Source organism: Poeciliopsis prolifica, unplaced genomic scaffold (genome assembly GCF_027474105.1).
Source record: "Poeciliopsis prolifica strain line A6 unplaced genomic scaffold, Auburn_PproV2 SCAFFOLD010, whole genome shotgun sequence".
Taxonomy (NCBI): Eukaryota; Metazoa; Chordata; class Actinopteri; order Cyprinodontiformes; family Poeciliidae; genus Poeciliopsis; species Poeciliopsis prolifica.
The window spans coordinates 10,363,896-10,376,000 of NW_026562385.1; the positions used below are offsets into that span (position 1 = coordinate 10,363,896).

Below are 12,105 nucleotides of genomic sequence, written 5' to 3' on the forward strand. Positions count from 1 at the left end.
TCATTTCACTACAATGACCACGCATTGTAGTGGTCATTGTAGTGAAAACAATTCTTTTACATTGTTTTAAATTTGGTTTATAGGCGTGTTGGCAATTAAAAGAGCCAAAAGGAGTGACAAACATATTGAATGGAAGAGTGTAAAGGCTACAGCTCTGAGTCATTTGACCTTCCCTGTGTGCTGCGCTCTGTGGCCCAGCCGTCACAGAAAGCAGCTGAAATGCCACCATTGAATTTTATCACATTTAAAGCAAAGAAAAAAAAAATTATGAAGCAGGAAAACAGTGTTTTCCAAGTTCAGTCCACATAAGATTAAATGCACCCAAAGAGAAATGTGTTATATGCTAAATCAACAAGTTGTATCAAAACAGAGAGACACAATGGTGCACCATACTGAGGCAACAGTTAAGACAAAATATTGATCACTGTCAAAAAAAAATGGGTAAAAGAAACTGCAGCCTCTATCAATGGTGAACGAAGTAGGACTTTGTAAATTCTCAAATGACTTGGATCATTATTGGGGATAAAAATCTTCTGTTTGGACTTTCCTACCGAAAACATCATCAGGAAAAACAGTTGGATTCACAAAACTAATGACTGTAATCATATCCCCACTCATTAAGTTTAAGATTAAAGAAAAACCCTGACATAAATCTAATCATTTCTTATAAACCGTCTTTTATGACTGAGATCTGATCATAATGTCATAAATATTTGGCTTCTAGCCTATGTAGTGTGTGACAAATTCTGATAGAAATATTTTTTTTAGTAACAGCATCTCAACAAATACGTTAGCAACTGAAGGCAGATGCTGAAACATGAATGATCATGGTAAAACGTGAAAGACATTGCAGACAGGATCTGGGTTGATCCTGTAAACGTCCCATCAAATGAACATCTGCCTGAAAGCCTCATGATCTGTAGAAGAGAGTGGGTCACCAGAACTGACAGCTCCACAGACATTTCCTCCCTGGTGGCTCAGTCAACTTTTAGGTGTTATCTTTCACCAGAAATATCACCTTTTATTCAAACATTGAAGTCTAAACTCCCAGTTAAGCGGCCAAGGTTTGTAACTAAGGTGGCGCAACTTTCGAAGATCTCGTGACTGTTGTTGCAACTTTGGTAAATCCTGCAAGATCAGTTGTGATATAATGTATGTCAACAACTTCTGCACCCAAAACAGACAGTTGTGATATGATTATCACACACACTGATATTGCGATGATGATATGTCCAGACTTCCTTTGAACATTTAAATCTGCCTAACTGTGTACATCTGCAGATTATTATCCAATAAAAACATTTCCATTTCCAGTGACAGTTTGTTTGTACAGTGAACGTAAATCAGTCAAGTTGACACATCTGCAAAAGTACTAAGAATCAAACATGCAAGCTTGTGTTCTGAATGATGAATGAGCTGCTCGTTTTAAAACGTGCTGCGTCCCTTGATAGCAAAGCTTGATTACTTTTTCTGTTCTTATTTCATAGCCAGCTCTCCACAGGTTTGATGGCTATCATATGTACGGGAGACTGTGAAACCCACAATATTGTAATCATCATCAGCTAAGAATTACATGACTCAACAGAAAGGGAATTTAATCACGAACCTCATCCTCTGACACTCACACATGCTTCTAATCTGTAGAAAACAAATTCCTCCGTGACTAATTTAACAGATTTGACGTTCGGCGTTAAAAAAATTACCATGTTCTGTTAATGGAAGAAAATCCTCACATACTCTTGTGAGGTTTAAAAAAATCCAGTTTTATGAAAACTTCTGATTTTGCAGAAAACAAAGCTGAACCTTAAGTGAATGCAAGAGCAATAATAGTTCCACTAAATTATTCTCATTTATACTTTTACGTAGCTAACTTAAAGTAAAATAGAAATAATCTCTGAATGTTTGTGGCTCGATCAGCCATAAACTTATCAGGTGGAAATGATCCATGGAAACAATTGGTTCTGCTTGATGTGTGTATCTAATATGTGCTGGATCATGTTTAGTAACATTGCAAAGTATTTGTTTTGCTGTATTACAAAGCTTGAGGTACTTAATTGATGCAGCAAAAAAATAGTGTGGAAAGTGTGGGCTGTTTTGGAAAAATGTTTATATAAAAATCTTAAAACTGTGGTGTATTTATAATGAAAATGTAAAACCACTGCAAATCTATTTAGGTACGTTTCCACCAGCTTTCCTCATCTAGGAGGTGGACATTTTGCCTATTTTGATTTATGAAATAGCTGAAGTTCAATCACCTGAAATATTCAAAAGAAATGCAGCTCTTGAAGCTGGAATAACTGGGAGCAATCCCTTTTAACAAGATATTGACTGGCATTTGCAAACCAGCCAATCCAGACGCAGCATTCATGTCCCTTGGTGCTGACTGGCTGGATCGCAAGAGCAGAGATGAGGAAGACCATCTTGGATGGTCATTTACAAAAATTTCCACTGTGCATATATTAATGCATGTCAATGTGTATCAGGTGTTTGAACTATTAAAGCAGGAAGTTATAAGCGACCTTCTGCCACATGTTTGCCGTCTCGCTTACAAATTGCAAACATCTTGCAAATTTTTTTTCTTGCTAATCGTCCATAAAGGTCTGACTCTCAAAAACGATGTATCACTTACCATCTAGTTCACAACTATTCTCTACTTTGTGTTGGTTTGCCATAAAACATAGTAAACATAGAAAAAAAGCTCATATAATGTTGCAAGCCAGTGCAGAGAAACACCTGGATCCAGTTTACCCAGAATGCCTTACTAGCGAGGCTGAGTGAACCAATAAAACAGAACACGTTCCTCCCTTCCAGTAGCTTATTACCGCCTCAGTAAATCTTCTCTTCTTTTGTTTTTCACCTTTCCCTCAGTTGCTCTCATTTCCTTTTTTTTTTTTTTTTGCCCCGTCAATGGTGGAAGGGCAGATTACTCCTAAAACTATCGCCCTGACTGAAGAGATTAGAAACATGCCGTTTCTCTGCAACAGATGGTTTTCATTTGAGCGCTATTATTGCTTTTAGCTCCTTTTATAATTTCCTCTACAACTCACAGCCAATTATTCAGGCAGACTGATGAACTTTGAAAGCAAAGTTTCTGATACAAAACTGCTGCACTTAGTGGGAGCGGGGCCAAACGTTAGCAGGAAGTTAAAAAACAATGTCTGTTATTTTTTAAGATTATTCAACATTTCCAGATATAGAGAGCGCAGGTGGTTGTAAATGTCAAAGCGCAGACGAATACAATAAAGTAGGTACTTCTTCAATTTCATTGGATGCAATGTCAAGCTTTGTGACTCACAGACATGAACAATCATGGAATAGATTATTGTAATCAATAATCTATCCCACCTGATGATTAATCAAGACATGAATTTCCTTCTTACAGCCACTCACCACTAAAGTGGAAGGAAACTAAAATATTTGGTTGTAAGTAGTGTTAATTGTAATTGTGCTAATGTCCTCAATTTGTTGCTAAACACTGTGACTTCAGATGGGCTGATCTGTAAAATGCCTTCGGCTGCCACGGATCATGGATCCAGAATGGGGGAGAAAACGTCTAATTCAAATTCTCCACAAAGAAAGCCCTGAAGATTCTTAACCACAGCCGCAAAAAAAACACATTCCCCACATTTCCGGCTGAAACCAGACCTTAACCGGGAGGAAAAAAACAAACCATTTTCACCCCATGGACCCTCACTGTACTCATTTGTTGTACTTTTAAGCACTATTGGCGAAAAGGTTCCTACCCAAATTAGGCATGAATTATTATCACAAAATAGTTTGGATGATGCTAAACCTGATATGAGAAAAATAAATCCCTCAGGTGAACCATTAGGTTACACAGATGCTTAAATAGTGACTGAACTTCAAAATTATCTGCAGACGCAAACAGAGTACTGAGTATTGAAACATTAGACCACGATTCAAGGACTAGTGACTGGACGAGCTGTATTTTAAACACATGCCACATTTTTTTTTATATTTATAATAAATACAGAACAATGAGGGAGATCTCTCAAACAATCAGTATTTATAGTCATGAGTCGGATACCGACTGCTCTAAATGAATCCCGACAGAGTCAAGAAGACAACAAACATAACGATAACAAACGGACAATGACAATGGCTGACAGTAATAAGTATATTGCAAATGCAAATTAGTCATTACATTGGTATTCATCGATGAGGGATTAGCACAGCGCTGTACTTTTGTTACTTTTTAAGACTAGGAATAAATAATGAGCAATGTGAACAGCAAATGTTAAAAGAAAGCATTTAAGAGAAAAGAAAATATTAACTTACAATTCCAACTCAACTCAAATGTTGGCAGAAATCAAAAAGCTGTTTTGCAGCAACGTCTTACTAACGCATTTACAACCAAATTACCCAATCTTTAATGAGGGCAGCAATTATAAAATCCATTGTCCTTTCGCCAATTATGTAGCCAAACCGTAGCGTTCACAAGCCCAGGAAGCATTGAGTCATACAGGATGACCTTGCTTTAACGCCCCGTTTGTTTAACACCTTATCGCCAATCCAAAATCCAGATCTTTTGCCCTTTACAAACACGCATCTTGTTTAATCCATCAATTAACTCTGAAATCTTGGAAAAGCTCGCTGTTGGCTCACATCCCAAACCTGGCAGACAATCTGCACACGCTAAAATGAAATCCATGACGCAGCTTAATCTATTTTGCACAGAATAATGGGCAAAAATTGGACACCTACCCAAAGACTTGCAGAAAAATTTAATTCTACAAAATATTGACTCAGAGAGGATCCAATGCACAGCAAGCATTCAGAATATTATTAGTTTCACACTCTGCGACAAAATGTGAAGATGTTCTTTGAGAAACATTGGGCAACCTGAAACGACAGAGACTGTTGTTTCTATAAGGAAAAATAAAATTCAAATTTGCTTTTACAAGCCCCCACAAAAAAAAGCTAGTTTACGCTAAGCAGCAAAAGCTATAAAACAAAAATGACAAAGATTGGCTTAACATGACGTTTAATCTTTTGGGATCCTGGCAGTTGGATGAACCACAGTTTTTCCACAAAGACTTTCCGCAGTTTGCTTAATAAAAAAAGTCATAAAACGCAGCAGCGCACAGTGAAAATCCAAGCGTCATGGCAACCTCCTGACACACATGGGAAATCCTGAACGCCAGCCAGTGGCCGCTCTTACGTAAACTATTATGCGTTGTCCGAATCGGCTGAGCCCTGCACACGGACACACACGTTCACGCGAACCTAACTCCCCGATCGCAGTGGAGTATGACGACTGTTTTAGCACAAAGGTGAAATAAAAACGTCTCCCTGATTGCTCGTGAAGAGTCGGCGCAGCGGCAGGACGGAGTCCAGCTTTAAAACCAGATCACCAAAGCAAGAGAGAGTGAGACAGAGCTCATTCACATTGGCAGACAGCAGAAGTAGAGATCTGGAGAGTGGCCTGGTCTGAAGAGACCTGCAGAGTTTAAATGCCACATTAAGCGATAACAACCGTGATAACATCCAGCCTCTTTGTAGGAATTAAGTGAACACATCGTTTTGTATGTTGTTTGATATTGGTATAAAATGCTCATTTCTATTAGGAAAGAAGTGCACTTTAGAGCTGAAACAGGGAAAAGACAATGACATCTACAATCCAGACAGCCTAATTTATTACCATCCAATAAGTTCTTTAGTTCACTTTAGTCTCCCAGACCGCCAATACAAGTTGAACTAGAAATGAACCAATATAAAAACTAAACAAATAAATTATTTTCTGATATTAATATTGCTGTTATGGCAGCAGAAAACTATTATTTACCAAAATCGTATACGATATTGTTCCCTCTGGGATGTTGTGATATTTTCAGACTAAAATTGAAGATGTTGAAACAACTTTTTCAAAAAGTAGCAGTCAAAGTTGTACATTATTACACATGACCTTCCCAAAAAGTAGTTAATATTTAAAGTGAAAGTATTGTTCGAGTGGATCGGTCAACATAAAAAAACAACAAAAAAAAACCCACATTTTGCTTTAAATAGAAGTCTGAAAATCTTTCTTCGATCAGTTCATCTCTTTACGCAATTTGGAGATGTGCACAAGTCACCACAGCTAGCAGCTCCATGACACAGAAAACATAAAGTTCAGTCATGGGACTGCACTTATTTGCTGTTCATTTCTACAAGATTTTTGTGGGCGTAGCTGTAAGAGTCACAGCATATTAAAACACTTGTACCCCCGTCAGCCTGGCGTAATGAGGTTGTAGCCGGGCAGAATGCCCTCACCTTCATCAAATTCTCTGATGAATGGCGTGCAAATACCACATGTGAAACATGAACTGACTGCTACCAGGCCGTTACGCTGCCATCTTGATAATTAACAAGCACAATCCCACCACAGCGTTGTTGTTGTTGTTTTTGCATGTTCAGTCATGGAGGTCTCACACTCCATCAAACGTAATGGGGGTCGAACTGCTTTCTTTCTGCACCCCGACATGCTTTCCTCAACACGAATACAGACCACCCAGGCTGAAACCGGTTTTTAGTGTCGTGGTCGTCGTTTTTCCTGACAATCATATATAGTATATGAAGATATCGACGGTGAGGAAGAACAGATATGCATTCTTTAAAATCTAAGTAAGTTTATTTTCACACAGATCCTTGTGCTCATGAATGAAATTGGGGTAAAATTTCAAATTTGGAGCAAATTCAAACTTCATGCTGACATGCAGTGCGATCTTAAACAACGAGAAGTTTAGCCCACATCTGGAACTAAATACAGCTTTAATGCAATGCAAACGATGATTTACAAAAATGTAGCTTTCCAATTTCAGCTTTTTGAAAAAGAAAAAAGAGTCCAGTTGTGAAAGAATGTAAAACTTGTTTATTAATAAATAGCTGTTTGTGCGTTCGGTGAGTATTTTTTAACATGAAATGATATTAAACCTCTTTTTACACGAATGTAATCTGGCAGTATTTAGATTAAAACTGCTTTAATTTGATTGATAAAAACATATTTAAATGCACAACTGATTTTAAAAGTTTATTTTTATGTGGCCCTACAGTGTAGAGTCGGCCGGTCTCAAATTTTGCTGGATGATAAATTGTCTCAGAAGTTATTCCGATAAATGATAATATTATCGTTTGACACCATTTTCAAGTAACGCAATGGTAAAGGCATAATAATGCAAAAACACATTCTCAAAGATAAATAAACTTCAAATTCTGAGGAACATTTAACACTGGTACTGGGAGACATTTGAAATATCCAAAACTAACAAACAGAACAACAGAAACATAAAAGAAATTAATTATGAAGTTTCTGTAAACAAAATTATCCTTCACAAAACAGTGAGTTGAGACCAATGAGCCACGACTGGTCACAATGGGACGTTTTCTACCTCATGACTTTTGTCTTTCAGTTTTGGTAGAAAGAGAAAAATAAAACATTATCCAAATGGAAATTCTTGAGCTCGTTTTAATTGATTGTGTGATTCATTTATTTATTAAAGCCTGGTCTAGAGGACCAGATTTGGCCCTAAGGGACAATCATGTGCAGCCACTGAGCAACACTGTTGAACCATCTGCCAATTAGGCAGACGCCCCACTAACTCAGGATTTGGACTCAAAGGCACAAGGAGCTTTCTGGTAAGAAACAAGCGTATTCAGCAACAACAACAAAAATGTCACAGAAGAAGAAATTCCATGGATGGGTTGAGGTTCTTTTGTTTCTATTTATTCAGCAGTTCTGGCTCTTGCCAATCAGTGACAAAACGTCTGGTGTGGCGTTGTGATACATGGCGGGGGGTTGGAGTGGTGCAACCTTCTCGCGCGTCAGCAAATCACCACATGGAGAGGCAGCAGTAAATTCCTCTGCCGTTTGCAGGATGCTCCCTTTTGGAAGAAAATACTTCTCAGGAGAGCGAAGAGGCAGAGACAGGGCGGGCGTGGTGGGAAGGTATCCGATAACAGAAAGCAGAGGGAAAACTTAGATATCACAGAGGAACGCTACCACAAAGAGGGAAAATTGAGAGGGGGGAAAAAAAGGAACAAAATGGGAAAATACGCATCAGCGGATGTGGGCAACCCAACAGCTGACGTGTTGGCAAATAAATCTTTAGACACGTTCCAGGACTTGTGACTTAGTAGCAGATTGTGATGCCAGTTGGCAGCTGGGGTCAGGGACAGAAATAGACGGTCATAATGGGTGGTGGAATGTCTCCACCCTCGAGGAAATGACAGCAGAGGAACGGGGAACCACCCGGGGGAACGCTGGAGGGGTGCAGACAGATCCAACACACACACAGCCAGAGACACACACAGATAACAACGTGCAAATCTTCTAGGATTTTCATCATAATTTAAGCTTTAGTAGCTTTAATAAGCCAAACGTTAATGCAGCCTTAGTTGACCAAACTAAGAGACACAACTAGGGCTGCAACAAAAGTTTATTTTAGTTGTTGATTAATCGATTGACTATTCTGACGATTAATTGACACATCCTGAAGAGTTTTAAGCCTTTTTTTTAGAAAAACATTAAAAGATGCAAAGTAGGGCTGTTGTTAAACAATATTTTAGTAATTGAGTATAAATTTTTCTTACAATTAATTGATTAATGAGATATATTCAATTCCTTTCTAAATAAGAAAATAAACATCTTATTGCCCTAAAATCCAATAATTTTTTTTTTTTCTGTGAACGCTTGACCACTTGCAGCTAAAAATTTTATTTTTATTTTTTGAAATCCACAGGTGAAAAGCTGGTGGGACCAGAGTTCGCTTTTTTGGCCTGTGACAGTCCAATTCTCCCAAAACAACCTGGACTCTCCAGACAAATGAACTAGAGTTCAATTATAGCAGATTACACAGGATTGGTGTGAATGCATCCTTACACCAACAGGAACCTTCTGGGATGACATCAAACCGGCTGTTTTTGAGATAAAAGCTTCCAGTCATCTGTGACCGGAATCCACTTTTCCAGATGTGAGAATTTGGTCGACTCCTTGAAACACGAATGAGAAGCGAATCCGAAAAAAAGAGCTCAACACTAGCTTATTGATTCCCCTTAAAGCTCATTCTTTAATCATTTTTCAGTGTATGCAGAAAATGTGAGTTTGCAAAGAAAAAAAAAAGGCACTGGTATATTTTTTAAAAATTTTGTTTTTTTTCTTTTTTTAATAGTTAATTACTTTGACAAAGTTTTCTTTATCTTTTGCTTTGGATTCAAGTGTTTCATTTATTCCAATGTGTTTTTTGAATGGGAATAAAACTATAATAACTTTTACTAAATCTTATGTAATGGTCTGGACCTTAGATGGTTCAATGCCGTTTTAGCCTCTGAACTATTTCCCAACATAAACAACCCAACTTCAAAGAATCTGAATTACCAATTCAAGTACTCACTAATAAATGAAATCAAGACGGGGACGATAAATGTTTGGTAAATAACAGTTTTCATACATCTATGTGTTGATATTTTTAGTTGCCAGCTACTGCTCCAAGTGGTAAAGTGAGCCTGAAGGCGAGACAGTTTCATACTGTTCAGCACAAAATGTACAATAAACTTCGGTACAAAAACCTTTAGTTCATGGAAGATCTGTGAAGTGAACACAGATGAAAATTGGACAGTGGCTTTGAAATTTCCCTGAAGGAAAATACAATTTAGAAAGTTAAGCAAAAACAGTGAAGAAAGGATTACTGCACACATGTGGCAGGTAAAATATTTCCCATATTACATCGATTCACTTTAGTCTGTGTCCTGCCAGCCTGGATTTGACTCCTAAGACTTTTGCTATGCTGAGCTTTGCTCTACAGAAAAAAAAAATCAGATGGGATTCTGCAGTCTTTCCCTTTTCAAGCCCCACAAAGCACATTTTTCAAATGCTTCTCATGTAGGGGTGAAATGAGAAAAGTCTGGGAAAAGAAAAAAAAAGACAGTCTCTCTTCCCCAGTCATAACAGACTGGGGAAGAACCACATGTTTCACAAGCTGGGGTACTGGGAAGATGAGATAAACATCAGTGGACTTTAAAGACGAGTCTTTCTTTGAGTCAAAATTAGATTAGTTCTGAGAATCTGTTCCAGCCATTCGACAATGATGTAATGACACTGAAGTATTTGTGGAAACACTGAAATGGAAATGCATTTAACCCCCAAATTGGACTGAATAGTTTTGAAGGTTGATACAGAGAAAGGGGGAGATTGTCTAAAAAGATCGTTCACACAAACTCACAAAGCGCCGCATGCAGACCGGAGAGGCTCGGCACACACAGACGTAATCTGCCGCTTTTTGGTTCAGAAAGCAAAAACCGGTTCCGCCAAAAACTATCGGCAGGAAAACATTCGGCCGAGTTCTAGTTTCCCTCAACAGTGAAGGAGGGTGGAGGCGGCTGCATGTTGTTCCACTCTGACGTTCATCACAGCATCGTCTATCATTCTGTCCAAACTCACCGCTCTGAGCTGAATACTCAGACATTTGGCAAGAAGAGAAGGCTCATCAAAAACGACGCCTCAATTTTACATAAAGCTGCTGAATTACGGTTCCTGAGTATCTGCATATTTCTAACAAAAAGCAAAACCACTAGAAGAAACTTGTAGAATGAAAAGGAACTGGTTCAAATCATCTTGGCAATAGATTATAGAGCACATGCTTCAAACTCCAGGCCCGCCGTAGCTCCAAATTACATTAATATGTCCCTCCAGTTTTTCACAAATCTGCAAAATTCACTCAAAATCAATAGATCCCCACAATTTTTTCTGATTTTATTGAAATATTTTCTCAAAATTTGTCAAAAACTTTGGGTTTTATTGACTGCTCCCTCAGTCTTACTTGATGTTGAGTTATAGTCCGTGACCCATACAACAATTAATAACAAGTCACATTTAAGGTCATATATTAGTGAAAATATCATTTAAAAAATCCTTACAAAAATCTCTAAATTAGGACCACAAAATCTGTGTGATTTTGATTTAAAAAGAAATAAAAACATTCAAACAATCCTGGAAGGACATCTATTTATTAATATTTGAACAGTTTAATGGGTTTTATCAATACATTCTTGCACAACCAGCCCTTTAAGAGCATTAAAATTTTTGATAAGGCAAAAAATGAAACAGAGTTTGACGCTCCTGTTACACAGGAATCATTTTTCATAGACTTTGTGTCTCCGATTTCTGTAATTTTGGTCTACTGCTTAAAACCTTTTTTTGGTCTAGTCATGCTTTTTGTAGGCATTGGAGAGCCAACGGGTCTTGGTCGTGTTGCATGATCCAATAATAGTGAGTCTGCAGCTGTCGGACAGATGGCTTCATATGTAACTTTGGGACGGACAATGTAAAACCAAAAACAGAGAGAGGGTGTTTGTGCTGAAATGACTTTGTTTGGTTTTCTTCAAACATGGGCAAGTATTTCTCCTTCACTCTCATTTCCCCCACATGACATTACTCCAGATGTCTGGTGGTTCATTTAGGCCCAACATACAGTGAGTCTTGCTGCCTGATTCGATTTTAATGGCACAAGGCTTTCTGCTTGTAGCGTTTCCAAACAAGAATGTCGAGATGGTGACATATTGAGCAGCTAACCTGGTCGACAGCACAAGACGGCGCCGCTTCCACATTTGAAATTGTCTCCATTTTCTCAACATCTGTCTCATTCAGTTCTTGTTACAGACTATTAGCGGGTGGAGTCACGTATTTACAGTCTGAAAGGGACATGAGAGTAGCCGGTCTTTACATAGCTTTGTCTTTTTAAAAGGTTTTATTGGCCTGAAATTGATGGTGAATTGACAGGAAAGTGGATAACAAGAGAAGGGGGACGACGTGCGGCAAAAGTCAACAAACGACACATTTCCAGTCTTCATGTCTTCCATAAATTTTTCATATTCAGCATCCTGGCAGAGGCCTGTTCACTCTGAGAAGCCCCAGTTAGGTTTTGTAGTTCTCTGACGACACTGAAGTCACGTCATCAGTACCTGGATGCCACTTTGTCTTAAATCATATGAACGATTTAAAGGCACACTAAGGTTTTCTAAAAGTCAGTAAACCTTTACAGTAAGTCCTACTACATCAAATGCAGCCTCTCTAAATGTCCCATTGCATCCATGTACTTCTCTTGCTTGTCTAGA

At 38.2% G+C, this 12,105-nt stretch overlaps 1 protein-coding gene across 6 annotated transcripts in view; it reads right to left on the minus strand.

The window, feature by feature from the left end:
- Window positions 1–12,105, minus strand: part of LOC129363375 (myosin-10) — a 58,315-nt gene that overhangs the window by 33,230 nt on the left and 12,980 nt on the right. The gene's annotated exons all lie outside the window — the stretch shown is intronic.